The sequence below is a fragment of the Zosterops lateralis genome, assembly GCF_965231275.1.
Source record: "Zosterops lateralis genome assembly, chromosome: 16".
Classification (NCBI taxonomy): Eukaryota; Metazoa; Chordata; class Aves; order Passeriformes; family Zosteropidae; genus Zosterops; species Zosterops lateralis.
Genome location: NC_139776.1, coordinates 13,556,385 through 13,573,808, shown reverse-complemented (window position 1 = coordinate 13,573,808; position 17,424 = coordinate 13,556,385).

Sequence of the window (17,424 nt, the reverse complement as noted above, 5' to 3'; positions counted from 1 at the left end):
AGCAAGAAGGGCACAGACCCCTTGGCTGGATGACTGCAGTGCCACTGCTCTTTCACTCACCTGCTTTTGTAGGGCCTCTTTCTGCTCAAGGAGAATATTCAATTCCTCCTTGATGCCTTTTACTTCTTCTTTGTGCCTCATCTGAGCTGCCTGGATTTCACTCTGAGCTTCCTGCAGCTTAGCTTGCAGCTCTGCCTTGATGGTCTGGCAACAAAATGCAGAGCAGCTTTCAGAGGCTTGCCCTCAGGCTCAGGTTTTCCCACTTGTTGTCTGAACATCCCATTCCTTCAGGTTTTTCAGTTTTGGCTTCTCTACCCAGCTCTGCTTCCACTGCAAGCCTTCCTTCCTGGGGCTGAGCTCTGGAGCTTTCCAGGCTCTGTGCTCCCAGGGCCTAAAGCAGCCTTTGCCTCCTCAGTCCCAGGAGATGCCTTTTGTGTTTTTGTCCCTGCCCTGCACTCTGAGCCCTGCCTACTCAGATTTTCCTGCCCCTACTCTTGCTGTTCTTTCACCTCCTGCCTGAGCTGCTGGACCTGCTGGGAGGCTTGGCTGAGCTCTCCCTGAGTTTGGAGCAGTGCCTCAGATAAAGCACTTCACTCATTCTACTCTTCCAGCAGGACCTGCACAGAAGGAAAGAGCAGAGGGCTTCACACTTCTCCTGCTACATCTGTGTGGCATGAGGCAAAGACTGATGGGCTCACATGCTCTCAGAGCACTGGGCTGCTGCTCCTCTGGGCCACTGTCTGCCCCGGGGGAGACACAGCTCCCAGGAAGTGACTGAAAACACAGCCCAGAAGACATCTCTGAGTTACTGTTCAGAAATACTCCACACGAGTCTTTCAAATGATTTTTCTCTTGTCAGCATTCCCGCTGATCCCTTCCTGTGTCTTTAAAAGAAAAGTCCTACAAACTCCCTTTGGCTATGGACACCTATCAGTACACTCCAAAAGGGTAGTAATAAGGGAACAGTGAAGATACTCAGAGGTAAGCCTTGGCAAAACAGAGCACAAGAGCAGCACAAAAATGTCAGCTGAAAGCTGCTGTTTCTGCCGGGCTTCCTATGAGGGGGCTCATTTTTGGTCCCAAAGATGGCCCCGTTCACCTTTCCCCTCCCCAGATTCAATGTGGAAGACACGGAGGGCATGTTCCACACAGCCCCATATCCTGCCATCTCCCAAAGCTCGTCTTGCAGAAAATCACACCAATTCTCCTTTCACAATCATTACCTCTCACTTGGCATTTTCAAATCTAGTTTGTGCTAGCCGTGCTAGTAACACAAAGTCCAATCATAGCCAGGAAATGGCCCTTTGTAGCATCTGCCAATCTCACCAGCACATCCTTCCTTTTCTTCTCCAAAGTCTCCAGTTTCCTCTGCAGAGATGTCACCTCCTGACGAAGGGTCACAGCCTCATCTTTCAGGGCAATTTCCAACGAGGTCTTCTGGTGTTCTGCTCTCCACATTGCTGCAGGAGGGAAGAGGAAGGAGAAGGGAAAAAGCAAAGTAAAGGCAAACTGATGTGCATCCTGCGGAAACAACAGCACTGTCTTCTCTGCCTGCCTGCCTTTGCCACACCCTAAGCCCACAAGGGCTCCAAAGCTGACAGAAATGAAGGAAACTTCCAGGCAGAGAGAAAAGAAGGAATGAAAGTGACAATGTTCAGACGAATAGGAACATGTGTTTGCTTTTGGGCTTGTGCAGAGTGAGCCATGCAAGAGAGACAAAGTAGCAGGAATGCCTGTGCAGCCCTGCTCCAGAGAGGCCAATAGCCTGGAGGCTCTGGCAGGGCCTGGAGATGGGGGAATGGAGCTGAGGCATCCAGCTAGAGCTCCTTAGCACACACAGGGCACCTGGAAGGCACCAGCTGTGCACGGGATCAGCCACAGCCCAGCCAGATGGCACTGCCAGCCATGGCAATGTTCTTGAGAAAAGCTTTCACTGGCACTTGGATGGATAAATCTCCTGCTGGTTGTTTTTCCCCTCTGCCATCTCTGGGCACTGCCCTTTTCCTCTCCATGGCATCAGAGATCCCTCCTCTCAGGACACGATGGGGCAATGAGTTGGAGAGGAGAAGCTGTACCTTGCTCACGGTTCTCCAACTCTATCTGCAGCTCCTGATTGAGGCCCCTGAGATTGTCCATCTGAGCCTGTGTCTCCCTCAGCTGCATCTCCACAGCCTTACACTGTATGGCCATGGCCTCTGCTCTTTCCTCAGAGCTCTGGAGCCTCACACGCAGCTCAGACACCTCAGTTTCCAGCAGCTGCTTCTCTTGAGTTGCCTCATGAACTGCCATCTCCATCAGTGCATGCAGCTCGGCCCGGGTCTGGAAGATGGATGCACAGAGCCTCAGGGACAGGGCTGCTCCTGAGGCTCAGAGTGGGCAGTAGGGAGAGCAAGAAAGGAGAAATGACTTCAGGCAAAAAAAACAGGCAGGAAAGAGAAGGCCCAGAAGCAAGGATTCCACTGGAGACAAATGTAGAGAAAACAGGGAAAGGGAGGCAATGGGCATTCTTGAGGCTGCAGCTCTGAACCCCGGCTGAACTGGCTGTGGTGGAAGTGCCCTCCCCAGGCTGCCACAGCCACCTCTGTGTCCCCACATTGCTCAGGGCCTGGCACAGGGACCAAATCTGTCTGGGACAACACTGCTAACAGAGGGACAGAGAAACTCCAAAGGAGTCTGCTGCAGCTTCTCCTCCCAGATTTCCTGCTGGGATCCAACAGAGAATGGGGGAAAACATTGGCAGCAGACACCAGAGCCAGCCTTGGCCTCAGGGGGCAGCAGCAGCAGCACAAGGCAGAACAGGGCAGCAGTGGATGCTGCTTGGAGTGGAAATAGACTGGGGCCTCCAAGCCAAAGCTGGTGCTGTGTGTCCCTGGAGAAGAGGATACCAGTGCACTGCTTACCTGGGTGTTGAATTCCTGCAGCTCTTTTCTCTGTTTAGAAAAGAGCTGCTGGGTCTGCTGAAGAGCAGAACGAAGCAGAGACACCTCAGTGTTCAGCCCCAGGTTCTTTTCTTCCAGCGTTCTGAGGCACAGGTTCTTTTCTTCCAGAGACAGAATCAGCCTAGAAGGGAAGCATGCAACTCATTACTGCATGATATCATATTCCATGAACTCTTAGGACTTCCATCACCTCAGGGAGAACTGCTGCGTCTGATGAGATTTGTCTAAACAAGTTGGCTGTTTGTTCCCCGTGCAGTCCCAGCCCAACAAGTGCCCACTCTGCTTCTGTTCCTGAAAGAACAGGGAGTTCCTGCCTACATGCCCAACCTTCTTTTTCAGATGGGAATGTGAATACAAACCGAACAAATTTTTGCAGTCAAGATATTAGGGGAGATGAACAATTTTCTTCTGACTCCAAGGCTTTGGTCACCATGGAAGAGACGTTTCCTTCACCCATCTTGTATGTCCAAGCAGGAGGAGCAGCACCCCACAGCCAGGGGAACTCTGGGAAGTTCCCTAAGCTTTAACAGCACCCATCCTGCTTTCAGCTGGAGAAACAAAGGCTAAAGGCAGAAGTGACAAAGGGGGCTTGAAGCACAACTTGAGGGAAGGTGCAGAAACCTCCAGGCAAGCAAGAGTGCCCTGCCTTTCCTTTGGCTTCTTCATGGAAGAAGAATGCGGTGGCACTGAAGACTAGAGGGACTTGATCAGCTGGAGGAGCCCCCCTAACCTTGCTCTTGTTTCCTGCATTCTCTGTACAGTCAGTAACGCCTGTGACTGTGGAGGGTGTCAAGGACCCTGCTTGACCCCCTCCTGGCACTGGGGGCATTTGAAGAGGAGCAATGCAACAGAGACATTCTGGTTTCTTGGGTGCCTCTGAGGGCAATCTGGCCTAGGTCAGCAATCAGGGCCTTAAGATGGCTCTGCCCAGCAAAGGCATCAGATGCCAGGCTGATCCAGATCCCAAAGGCTTTGAGTTACAGGAGCCGAGGTGCAGCTGATGGATGTATGCAGCTCCTTACACTGCAGCTTGGGCAGTGTTAACACACCCACCTAACCCAACAATACAACATTCCCTAGAGGGAAAGAGCTGCCCCATGAGCCTTGGTCTTCAGAAAAACCATAAGTGAAGGCTTAAAAGAAAAGAAAATGAAACACAACATCCAGACAATGAGACGTGTCTGCACGGAGAGTTCAGAATCTGCCTCTTCAGAAATGCTGCCAGAGGCCCTGGCAGGTACAAGATGGCAAAGAGGGAATCCATTCACCACAATGCAAAGTCCCACAGGCCTTCATTTACCGGGTTTTTTCACTCTCTTGAGCATTCACAGAAGTCTGCAATTCTGAATTTTCCTGTGCCACTTCTTCCCAATGACACCTTTCCCTCTCCAAGTTCTGCAGGTGCACTTGCAGCTTCTTGTTCTGATGTTTTGCCTCCTGCAGCATCTTCTGGACATGCTCAACCTCCAGCAGCTTCTGCCTCAACTTTTCCTGTGCCTCACTCACATCTTGCTGGGCGCTCTGGACAACTTTTTCCTGGGACTCTTGGGAGGCTGCCAGCTGGGATGTCAACTCTCCCACCTGCAGTCAAACAGAGCAGAGCAGTCAGAGGCTACAGCCACAGGCTGTCCCTGTCAGCCACAGCAGAGCCCGTGAGGAAAGGGAAAGGACAACTTTCCATTGCTCCTTGTCCTGAGAGCACCAGATTCACAATGGATATGGACAACTTGTTTCAATCTCTAAGTGGCCCACCAAGGGCATGTGAAAAAATCACCTCCAAAGCCAAGGCCAGCAAGAGGAGGCCAGCAGGAATCCATGCTGATGGTTGCAGGCCAACAGCCCAGAGGACTAGCCCAGGGGTCCAGGGCAGCAGCTGAGATTCAGCAGAGCACTGAGTGTCCTTCAGAGCAGCTGCCATGGAGCCTCCAGAGCACAATGGATCACCCCATCAGCTGCTGCTCTGCCATGGAAAAGCAAGAAGGACACAGACCCCTTGGCTGGATGACTGCAGTGCCATTGCTCTTTCACTCACCTGCTTTTGTAGGGCCTCTTTCTGCTCAAGGAGAATATTCAATTCCTCCTTGATGCCTTTTACTTCTTCTTTGTGCCTCATCTGAGCTGCCTGGATTTCACTCTGAGCTTCCTGCAGCTTAGCTTGCAGCTCTGCCTTGATGGTCTGGCAACAAAATGCAGAGCAGCTTTCAGAGGCTTGCCCTCAGGCTCAGGTTTTCCCACTTGTTGTCTGAACATCCCATTCCTTCAGGTTTTTCAGTTTTGGCTTCTCTACCCAGCTCTGCTTCCACTGCAAGCCTTCCTTCCTGGGGCTGAGCTCTGGAGCTTTCCAGGCTCTGTGCTCCCAGGGCCTGAAGAAGCCTTTGCCTCCTCAGTCCCAGGAGATGCCTTTTGTGTTTTTGTCCCTGCCCTGCACTCTGACCCCTGCCTACTCAGACTTTCCTGCCCCTACTCTTGCTGCTTTTTCACCTCCTGCCTGAGCTGCTGGACCTGCTGGGAGGCTTGGCTGAACTCTCCCTGAGTTTGGAGCAGTGCCTCAGATAAAGTACTTCACTCATTCTACTCTTCCAGCAGGACCTGCACAGAAGGAAAGAGCAGAGGGCTTCACACTTCTCCTGCTACATCTGTGTGGCATGAGGCAAAGACTGATGGGCTCACATGCTCTCAGAGCACTGGGCTGCTGCTCCTCTGGGCCACTGTCTGCCCCGGGGGAGACACAGCTCCCAGGAAGTGACTGAAAACACAGCCCAGAAGACATCTCTGAGTTACTGTTCAGAAATACTCCACACGAGTCTTTCAAATGATTTTTCTCTTGTCAGCATTCCTGCTGAGCCCTCCCTGTGTCTTTAAAAGAAAAATCCTACAGACTCCCTTTGGCTATGGACACCTATCAGTACACTCCAAAAGGGTAGTAATAAGGGAACAGTGAAGATACTCAGAGGTAAGCCTTGGCAAAACAGAGCACAAGAGCAGCACAAAAATGTCAGCTGAAAGCTGCTGTTTCTGCCGGGCTTCCTATGAGGGGGCTCATTTTTGGTCCCAAAGATGACCCTGTTCAAATTTCACCTCCCCAGATTCAATGTGGAAGACACGGAGGACATGTTCCACACAGCCCCATATCTTGCCATCACCCACAGCTCCAGTCTTGCAAAAAATCCAATTTTCATTTCAAAACCATTACTTCTTGCTTAGCATTTTCAAAATCAGTTTGTGCCAGCTGTGCTAGTAACACAAGGTCCAATCATAGCCAGGAAATTGCCCTTTGTAGCATCTGCCAATCTCACCAGCACATCCTTCCTTTCCTTCTCCAGGCTCTCCAATTTCCTCTGCAGAGATGTCACCTCCTGACGAAGGGTCACAGCCTCATCTTTCAGGGCAATTTCCAACGAGGTCTTCTGGTGTTCTGCTCTCCACATTGCTGCAGGAGGGAAGAGGAAGGAGAAGGGAAAAAGCAAAGTAAAGGCAAACTGATGTGCATCCTGCGGAAACAACAGCACTGTCTTCTCTGCCTGCCTGCCTTTGCCACACCCTAAGCTCACAAGGGCTGCAAAGCTGAAAGAAATGAAGGAAACTTCCAGGCAGAGAGAAAAGAAGGAATGAAAGTGACAATGTTCAGACGAAAGGAACATGTGTTTGCTCTTGGGGTCTTGCAGAGTGAGCCATGCAAGAGAGACAAATTAGCAGGAATGCCTGTGCAGCCCTGCTCCAGAGAGGCCAATAGCCTGGAGGCTCTGGCAAGGCCTGGAGTTTGGGGGAATGGAGTTGAGGCATCCAGCTAGAGCTCCTTAGCACACACAGGGCACCTGGAAGGCACCAGCTGTGCACGGGATCAGCCACAGCCCAGCCAGATGGCACTGCCAGCCATGGCAATGTTCTTGAGAAAAGCTTTCACTAGCACTTGGATGGATAAATCTCCTGCTGGTTGTTTTTCCCCTCTGCCATCTCTGGGCACTTTTTCCATGTGTGGCATCAGATATTGTTGCTGGCAAGAGAGGATGGGGCAATGGGTGGAAGAGGAGATGTACCTTGCTCATGGTTCTCCAACTCTATCTGCAGCTCCTGATTGAGGCCCCTGAGATTGTCCATCTGAGCCTGTGTCTCCCTCAGCTGCATCTCCACAGCCTTACACTGTATGGCCATGGCCTCTGCTCTTTCCTCAGAGCTCTGGAGCCTCACACGCAGCTCAGACACCTCAGTTTCCAGCAGCTGCTTCTCTTGAGTTGCCTCATGAACTGCCATCTCCATCAGTGCATGCAGCTCGGCCCGGGTCTGGAAGATGGATGCACAGAGCCTCAGGGACAGGGCTGCTCCTGAGGCTCAGAGTGGGCATTAGGGAGAGCAAGAAAGGAGAAATTACTTCAGGCAAAAAAACAGGCAGGAAACAGAAGGCCCAGAAGCAAGGACTCCACTGGAGACAAATGTAGAGAAAACAGGGAAAGGGAGGCAATGGGTATCCTTGAGGCTGCAGCTCTGAACCCCGGCTGAACTGGCTGTGGTAGAAGTTCCCTCCCCAGGCTGCCACAGCCACCTCTGCGTCCCCACATGGCCCAGGGGCTGGCACAGGGACCAAATCTGTCTGGGACAACACTGCTAACAGAGGGACAGAGAAACTCCAAAGGAGTCTGCTGCAGCTTCTCCTCTCAGATTTCCTGCTGGGACCCAGCAGAGAATGGGGGAAAACATTGGCAGCAGACACCAGAGCCAGCCTTGGCCTCAGGGGGCAGCAGCAGCAGCACAAGGCAGAATAGGGCAGCAGTGGATGCTGCTTGGAGTGGAAATAGACTGGGGCCTCCAAGCCAAAGCTGGTGCTGTGTGTCCCTGGAGAAGAGGATACCAGTGCACTGCTTACCTGGGTGTTGAATTCCTGCAGCTCTTTTCTCTGTTTAGAAAAGAGCTGCTGGGTCTGCTGAAGAGCAGAACGAAGCAGAGACACCTCAGTGTTCAGCCCCAGGTTCTTTTCTTCCAGCGTTCTGAGGCACAGGTTCTTTTCTTCCAGAGACAGAATCAGCCTAGAAGGGAAGCATGCAACTCATTACTGCATGATATCATATTCCATGAACTCTTAGGACTTGCTTCACCGCAGGAAAAAACTGCTGTATCTGATGAGATTTGTCTAAACAACTTGGCCGTTTATTCCCCGTGCAGTCCCAGCCCAGCATGTGGCCACTCTGCTTTTGTTCCTGAAAGAACAGGGAGTTCCTGCCTACATGCCCAACCTTCTTTTTCAGATGGAAATGTGAATGCAAACCGAACAAATTTTTGCAGTCAAGATATTAGGGGAGATGAACAATTTTCTTCTGACTCCAAGGCTTTGGTCACCATGGAAGAGACATTTCCTTCATCCATCTTGTATGTCCAGGCAGGAGGAGCAGCACCCCCCAGCCAGGGGATCTCTGGGAAGTTCCCTAAACTTTACCAGCACCCATCCTGCTTTCAGCTGGAGAAACAAAGGCCAAAGGCAGAAATGACAAGCGAGGCTTGAAGCACAACCTGAGGGAAGGTGCAGAAACCTCCAGGCAAGCAAGAGTGCCCTGCCTTTCCTTTGGCTTCTTCATGGAAGAAGAATGCGGTGGCACTGAAGACTAGAGGGACTTGATCAGCTGGAGGAGCCCCCCTAACCTTGCTCTTGTTTCCTGCATTCTCTGTACAGTCAGTAACGCCTGTGACTGTGGAGGGTGTCAAGGACCCTGCTTGACTCCTTCCTGGCACTGGAGGCATTTGAAGAGGAGCAATGCAACAGAGACATTCTGGTTTCTTGGGTGCCTCTGAGGGCAATCTGGCCTAGGTCAGCAATCAGGGCCTTAAGATGGTTCTGCCCAGCAAAGGCATCAGATGCCAGGCTGATCCAGATCCCAAAGGCTTCGAGTTACAGGAGCCGAGGTGCAGCTGATGGATGTATGCAGCTCCTTACACTGCAGCTTGGGCAGTGTTAACACACCCACCTAACCCAACAATACAACATTCCCTAGAGGGAAAGAGCTGCCCCATGAGCCTTGGTCTTCAGAAAAACCATAAGTGAAGGCTTAAAAGAAAAGAAAATGAAACACAACATCCAGACAATGAGACGTGTCTGCACGGAGAGTTCAGAATCTGCCTCTTCAGAAATGCTGCCAGAGGCCCTGGCAGGTACAAGATGGCAAAGAGGGAATCCATTCACCACAATGCAAAGTCCCACAGGCCTTCATTTACCGGGTTTTTTCACTCTCTTGAGCATTCACAGAAGTCTGCAATTCTGAATTTTCCTGTGCCACTTCTTCCCAATGACACCTTTCCCTCTCCAAGTTCTGCAGGTGCACTTGCAGCTTCTTGTTCTGATGTTTTGCCTCCTGCAGCAGCTTCTGGACATGCTCAACCTCCAGCAGCTTCTGCCTCAACTCTTCCAGTGCCTCACTCACATCTTCCTGGGCTCTCTGGACAATTCTTTCCCGGGACTCTTGGGAGGCTGCCAGCTGGGATGTCAACTCTCCCACCTGCAGTCAAACAGAGCAGAGCAGTCAGAGGCTACAGCCACAGCCTGTCCCTGTCAGCCACAGCAGAGCCCGTGAGGAAAGGGAAAGGACAACTTTCCATTGCTCCCTGTCCTGAGAGCACCAGATTCACAATGGATATGGACAACTTGTTTCAATCTCTAAGTGGCCCACCAAGGGCATGTGAAAAGCACCTCCAAAGCCAAAGCCAGCAAGAGGAGGCCAGCAGGAATCCATGCTGATGGTTGCAGGCCAACAGCCCAGAGGACTAGCCCAGGGGTCCAGGGCAGCAGCTGAGATTCAGCAGAGCATTGAGTGTCCTTCAGAGCAGCTGCCATGGAGCCCCCAGAGTGTGATGGATCACCCCATCAGATGCTGCTCTGCCATGGAAAAGCAAGAAGGAGACAGACCCCTTGACTGGATGACTGCAGTGCCACTGCTCTTTCACTCACCTGCTTTTGTAGGGCCTCTTTCTGCTCAAGGAGAATATTCAATTCCTCCTTGATGCCTTTTACTTCTTCTTTGTGCCTCATCTGAGCTGCCTGGATTTCACTCTGAGCTTCCTGCAGCTTAGCTTGCAGCTCTGCCTTGATGGTCTGGCAACGAAATGCAGAGCAGCTTTCAGAGATCTGCCCCCAGGCTTAGCTTTTCCCACTTGCTGTCTCAAAATCCTGTTCCTTCAGCTATTTCAGTTTTGGCTTCTCTACCCAGCTCTGCTTCCACTGCAAGCCTTCCTTCCTGGGGCTGAGCTCTGGAGCTTTCCAGACTCTGTGCTCCCAGGGCCTAAAGCAGCCCTTGCCCAACTTGCTCTGGAACTCGTCTTGCGCCCTCACTGAAGCCATCGCTGCATTTACTGTCCTAGCACCATCCTGGGGGCTTTCAGGCACCTCCAAGTCTGAGCCGCTGGCTCTGCTGCCCAGCCCAGCAGCAGGAGGCCTCTGGCAGAGGATTGCTGCCCTTTCACACCCACCCAGTGTCTCTACTTGTGCTAAACCAACCCACAGCGCTGCCTTGGACAATTCAGAAGTGTATTGTCCCCTACCAGGTCTTGCAGGAGCTTGTTTATTTCCAGTTGCTGAGCAGCTGCCTGAAGCCTGAGGTTTTTTTGACACTGCTGCTCTGCCCGCAAGAGCTGTTGAGCAGTTTCTTCCTGTTCCTGCCTCCTGGCAGCTCTCTCTGCTTCCAGCTCCTGTTGCAGGCACTTCACTTGTCCTGCAAACAAGACCAACAGCAAGAGTCAGAGTCTTTACTGCTTTTCCTGACCTCAGGCCCTTTCAGTGCCCCCTGCCCAGCACTCCTCAGAAGCCCTGTGGACAGAGGTGGCTTTACAGCAGCTTCTCTAGGCAGGGCCAGCACCACAAACAAAGCACACAAGGTTCTCACCTTCTATCACCTCCTTGGCCTGCATGACCATGAGCACTTGAGCCTCCAGATGGTTCCTGGTCTCCTCCAGATGAGATATCTGCTGCTGAGCAGCAAACAGGCTGGATTCCAGGCTCTCCTTTGCTGATCTACAAGTTGCAAATATGGAGAGACATGAGTTTCTTGCTCCTGACACCCACAGGTAGTTATTCCAGGGCAACATGGCTCAAGATCCCCACACCTGAGGGTGGAAAATGAGTGGCATGGAAACTCATCCAGAGAAGGCACATTTGTGCCATTTCAGTGGCAAAGCAGGGCCCTCTGAGGGAGTGCCCAGGCCTTCCTTATGGCCTGCCATAGCACAGACAGCCCAGCCCAACTTGACCTCAACAGCCAAGCCTTCAGTTGCAGCTCCTGACCTATGACACTGGGTAGCTCTGCCCAAACAGGCTGGGCTGACAAGCAAAAGCCCCTGGTCACAGCCCTTCTCTCATCAGCACTTCCAAGCTGCTCTGCTGGGGGACAGAACAGATTCTTGTCCTGGCTGACTCCTGACGCTGCAATGCTCCTGATAATGGACATGAAGATACATCATCATCTTCCAGACACCCTGTCTTTAAGAGACTTCAGAACTACTTTGCATGATACAGTAAAATCTCATGGTCACGGCAGCACTTGTGAAAAACCAGAACACAAGGATTTTTGTCTGAACAACAACTACCTGAATGCAGAGACTGCAGTTTAAACTCTTGTAAGGTCAAGGAGTAGACTTGCCAGCTTTATTTTAGTGTTGCTGGCTAAGCAGGCAGTAGCCCAAGTGACTTGTCCATCCTTACAGAGTGAGAGGGACCATCCAAAGGGATCTTGGCAGCTTTGGCAGGTGCCCATCAACAATCAGCAAGAATCTCCAGAGGCTGTTGAGAATTCCAAAGAGCTTTCCCTGCTGCTCTCTAACCAGCTCTAGGACCTGCCCCACACTTTTCAAGAGTGTGCCTGGAAGCAGAAGGCCCTCAAGATTTTCAGTAGCAGCCTCTGGCTTTGTGCTCCTCCCAATGTCCCAAGGTAAGAGCCTGGAATGCTGAAGATGAATCTTCAGTTCCAAAGATCAGAATCATGTCAAGCTACTTGGTAAGGAACGAGGGACGTTCAGGGCCCAGAACAAGGAACCAAACCCAAGAGAAACTTGACATTTCACTCAGTATCTGCATTTTTCTAACTGCTACTCAGTTCAGGGCTGGGTGGTTTGCTTTGGACTTCCCACAGGAGTGTGCTCAGTGGCACAAACAGGAGCCCAAGGCTCACCAGAGCTTTGCTGGCTTTAGGTGTCAGAAAAATAATCTTCACATGGTGGCGTAGTTTTTTTCTTCTTGTGACTCTTCCATATTCTGTCCATGGAATGTAAAAACATCTGGAAAGGGTCTTCTCCCTGCCTTTACCTGGTCTCTGCCAGCTGCTTGGACAGGTCATGTTGGTGCTGCTCCATGTCTGCCAGTTGGCCCTCAAGGGCAGCCTTCTCCTGACCCAGCAGCTCCTTCTCTCTGCACACCTGGGCCAATGTGTGCCCTTGGCCAGAGGATTCCCAGCGCAGCTGCTCCAGAGCCCTCCTTGGTGACTCTTGCTCCTGGGAAACCTGGAAGTGGGACAAGGTACAGCTCGAGGCCTTCCTCAGGAGCCCTGTGCAGAGCCAGCCAGTGCCAGCTAACAGGCAGCCAGAGGACAATGAGCACCTGTGCTCTGGGCTCAAAGTTTCACAGCATCTGCCCTATGCAGCTCTGATAGCCTGGCCTCCAAAAGCCTCTGGCACTGTTTTCCCTTGCAAGTGCTGTGTCAGGTCCTTCTGGCTTGCCTGGGACCAGACAGCTCCTTCCCAACAAACATCCCTACTCCTGACCCTGTGTTGTGACCCAAAATTGCCACATCTTCTACAACTGCCACTTGGAAAAAACCAAAATTTCTATCAGGATCTATTTCAGTGCTGGACATTTTCAGGAAGTTTGGGGAAAGAATTTTGCTAGCTAAAGCAAGAGAAATGATACAGGTTTTCCCCTTCTAGAATTAAACCCACATCAAAATTTCATCTCCTTCAGTGCTCAAAGCAGCTCTCTGCAAGGAGGGCATGCTTGGCAGGAAAACAGCTCTTGTGGTGGGCAGTTATTTAGTGACTGATGGAACTCTGGCTGATGTGGCCAAAGCAGACTCTCCTTGTGCAGCAGTTCACACCAACAAGAACACTTACTTGTCTCGACACAAAGAAGGTGACTAATGGCCCTTGCTGGTATTCAAGCCTGAAGACTAAGTCGTGTTTTTCAGCTCATTTCTTCAGAAGCAAAACCTCTGCTGTGTTTTTGCCAAACCTACCACATACCCCAGAACTGAGACTGTGTGACAGAGACCATCAGAAACAAGCCCTTCTCTTGCAACCCTCCTGTAACACCCAATCCAAACCTCCCCTGGCACAGCCTGGGGCCGTTTCCTCTTGTCCTGTCCCTTGTTCCCTGTGAGCAGAGCCTGACCCCCACCTGGCTGCACCTTCCTGTCACAGGGAGTTGTAAAGAGCAAGAAGGTGCCCTCTGAGCCTCCTCTCCTCCAGGCTGAGCCCCCACAGCTCCCTCAGCCACTCCTCATCACACCTGTACTCCAGACCCCTCCCCAGCTTCAGTCCCTCTTTTAGAGCCTCTGTGGCTGCCCAAAGCAACAAATTCTGCCCAAGCAGGCAACACTTTGCTCATGAACATGCCTATCCCTGGCTAATAAATGCATATGCCATCCTGAGGCAGGCAGGTGTGCACAGCAGTGTGCCTGTCTTCTACTGCCAGAAACAGCCTCTGGGCTGATCTGGTTGGCACAACTCCCATCCCACAGGTGCTGCCTAGGAATAAGGTGTCCAGAGCTGTGGTAACATCATCCTTCTCTTGCCCCAGCAGATCCCTCTGAAGCTGCAATTCCTCCAATGTCTGCCTCTTGACTTCCTGCTGGCTCTGCAATGATGGGTCTTCTCCCTTGAGTGCAGCCAAGTCCTCCACTGTACAAGAAGGAGCAAGACAAGTTTTAAATGGAAAACCAGTCTCATTTCCAAAACTAACCTCCATCCTGTCCTGCTGCGCTGCCTTTTCCGCCTGGGCTGACACTTCCTTCTGCTGTTTGGTGTTCTCCTGATGCAGAAAAAAGGCTCCTGGCTCTGGGATTCCAATGCATTGATGCAGCATTTCCTTGGACTTCTCAAAGTTTTCACAGTCACTGCAGAAGCAAAGCTCAGTCAGAAGAATGAAGAGGCCTGAAGAGTCCCCAGTCCCATTTTCAGCACTCCCAGATGGAGCAGGGGGCAGTGGGCTGAGGAAGACCGTGCTCTTTTCCTTCCAAGGAAATTCTCCAGAGGCAAAGGGAATATAAGGCAAGATTTTGCCTTCCTTCAGTGAGAAGCAGTGGCTGGGCTGAGGCACACAAAGAACAGAATTCAGGGAAGCAGTGTGGTGAGAAGAAAGAGTCTTCTATTCCAACATGGCTGTGCATCTCCCAGACAACCTTGGGAGTCACAGTAGAACATGAAAAACCCAGACAGGATGATGATCAAGAGCCACACTGAGGCCTCCACATGGCAAGGCAGGTGATTTCTTCACCCAGGACAGCTCTGCACCCCACACCTGGAAGCAGATTGCCTCTGGAATGCAGGAGGAGGTGGAGGGGGAAATGCTCACCTTCTGATTTCCTCCATCAGGCAGTCCATGTACTCCTGGTGGCTTCTGAGCACCTGGCATCTCTCTGTCATTAGCTCAAAATGTCGCTGTAAGCGCTCACAATTCTCTGAGGCTTCCCGAACCAATTCAAAGGGATACTCTGCATCAGTGGATGTCAGAGTTGAGAGGGTGCTCCGAGAATTGTGAGTGCAGATGATGGAATTGGCCATGCTGTCACTGTGATCTAACAGCCCCTGAAAGCCCAAATCCAGCTGTTAGACAGGTATTCTGCTCCTATTCCAAAGTACCACTGAGATGCCTCTTCTGATCCCACAAGAACCAGTGTCCATTAAAGGAGAACCAGTTTCAAAATCCCAGCCAGCTCAGCACAGTTTACTCACCTCAGGGGCTCGGGAGGAACGTCCCTGGTGAGAAAGCCCTCGAGCTCCCTGGAAAAGCACAGGGAAGAGCACACTCAGACTGCACGGCTGCCCCTGAGGCAGTGGCCTCTAAGTGCTTCCCAGCCTGTCCCAGAGCACAGCAATTCCAGCAGAGCTCTTCCCCCTCTCCTGAGGAATCTTTTCAGCCCAGTAGTTAGACAGCAGCACAGATGAACATGCTGGAAGGTGTCTCATCACTTCTAAGAACACCAGAAGGGGAATTGCCCAGAGCTCCATCCAACCAGGCCTTGAACTCTCCCAGGGATCCAGGGGCAGTCACAGCTTCTCTGGGCAAACATGTGCCAGGGCCTCAGTGCCCTCACAGGGCATTATTCCCTCCCAATATCCTGTTCACCCCTGCTCTGATAGTGGGAAGCCATTATCCAGGCTTGACATCCTCAACTCCTGCATCCTTTCCCATTGGTGCAGGTGCTCCAGCCCCTGGAGCATCTGCCTTAGGCCACTGGAGATCATCTCAGACATGTCTGTGAGAAACCCCTTCTTGCCTCTGGGGAGTGCTGAGGCTGTGCCATAAATTGGGCTGAGGGGACGGCAATGAAAAGCTGCTCCCTTGTGCCCACAGCCTCCAGTAGGACAAGGATGGAGGAGATGTGGCTGTGCTCTGGGATGGCCAGGAACCCTCCATTCCCTCCCAGTCCTGTCTCTACAGCAAGCACCAAAGCTGCTGCCAGCTCTGGAACAGCCAACTGTGAACCCCTTGTTATTCCCAAAGGAAACTGTTCCGTGAGGCACAGCCCAGGCCCACCCAGGCCCCTGCTGGGCTTGGCACAATGAGAGCAGCAGCTTTCTCACTCACCCGCTGGGTCTCCATTCGCCCCTTGTCACAAGCAGTGACCAAATGACAGTGTCCAAAGGCCGCTGGCCTTTGCAGGGTCTAAACCCCAATCAAAAGGCCTTTGGCCTTTGCAGGGTCTAATCTGCAATATCCAAAGGTCCTTGGACTTTGCAGGGTCTAAACCCCAGTGTCAAAAGGATGTTGCCCTTTGCAGGGTCTAAACCACAATCTCCAAAGGTCCTTGACCTTTGCAGGGTCAATAGCACACGATCAAAGTGCCGTTGGCCTTTGCAAAGTCCAAGCCCCAACGTTCGCGAGCTGTTGACAGCTCCAGGGTCTAAACCCCAATAGCCAGGAGCTGTTGATTGTTGCCAGGGTCCAGCTCCCAACATTCCATGGCCTGTTGACAGTTGCCAGGGTCCACCCCACAACATTCCATGGCCTGTTGATGGTTGCCACGGTCCAAAGCCCATCATTCCACAGGCTGTTGGAGAGGCCCTCCCTGGCTCTCCCCCCATCCCAGCTCCCTGGCACTTGCCCTGCCACCCCCGTGTCCCCACAGCCCTGTTGGGCAGCTGGGCGGGGACCTGGCTCATAACATGAGTTCAAAATTGCTGGTCCAGGCAGCATCAGTTTTAAGACTCAGCATTCTCAAGACCTGCATGCTCTTTAGGGATTCGCTTAGTTCCTGAGTCACAGGAATTCTGTCTTCCCTGACAAAGGGGAGATGTAAGAAAAAGGCTAAAAAGGTTCTTGGTGCTTACAAATATTCATGGAAAGTAAAGCGTTGCATTTCGAACCGCCACATGTGAAGAAAAATGGTGTTTGAGGGGCTTTTCAGATTCTTACAGAGAAATGCCAAGAGCTGTAGTGTTTAAGGCTCATAAAATAGATTCAGAATCCTGAGACAGCCACAAGTGCATTTTTTTCCTCTGCTCTCTGTTTGGCAAGATATCACTAGGTCTTCTAGGTAGAAGATAAGTCTTGCTGCTTACATCAAAGATTCCTCACTAGGAACAGACCTTCAAGAACCAAATGAGTTTGCTTGGAAAAGCTTTGGCAGTTATTTTTTACCCTCATCTTCAATGGCGTTTGTCTGTGTCCTAGGGAGGATTTTTGTGCCCCAGTTGGGAATTGGCTTCTGAGCAGGGCACAAATCCTCCGTGGGAGAGAAGAGCTGCGTGTGCTTTCTCCAGGGCCTGACTCTCCAGAGACTGACGGCCCAAGGATGTCATTGCCAAGTGAAGCTTCAGAGACTGATGCAGCTTCAAGTCTCTGCTTCCAGCACAGCAGCTTTGGACTCCTTGAGCACAGCTGCACAGGAGCAGGACAGCTCTTGGTGAAGGTCTGACAACTCCTGGCTGGTCCTTGCACAGCTCTTAACATAGTTCTGCCAGTGCTGTTGGTCCCGGGTGAGCTGTGACTGCAGCAGGGACACCTCAAAGAGGCACAAGGTCTCTCATCAAGCTGTATCCTGGCTTCTCTCTGAGATGTTGAGGAAGCAAGGAGGTCCTTTCTGCACCCTGTGACTCAACAGGAGTGTCCTGCCTGCTCCCTGCACAGCTCTCCAGGTGCTCCTGCTGGTCCCGGGCCAGCTGTGACTGCAGCAGGGACACCTGAAAGAGGCACAAGGCCCGGCTCAGACAAGCCCACACTGGCAGGAGCATCCGCAGCCCCACGGAACCGGCTGTGGGGACAGACACAGCCTCCAAGTCCAGCCCTCACCAACACTCT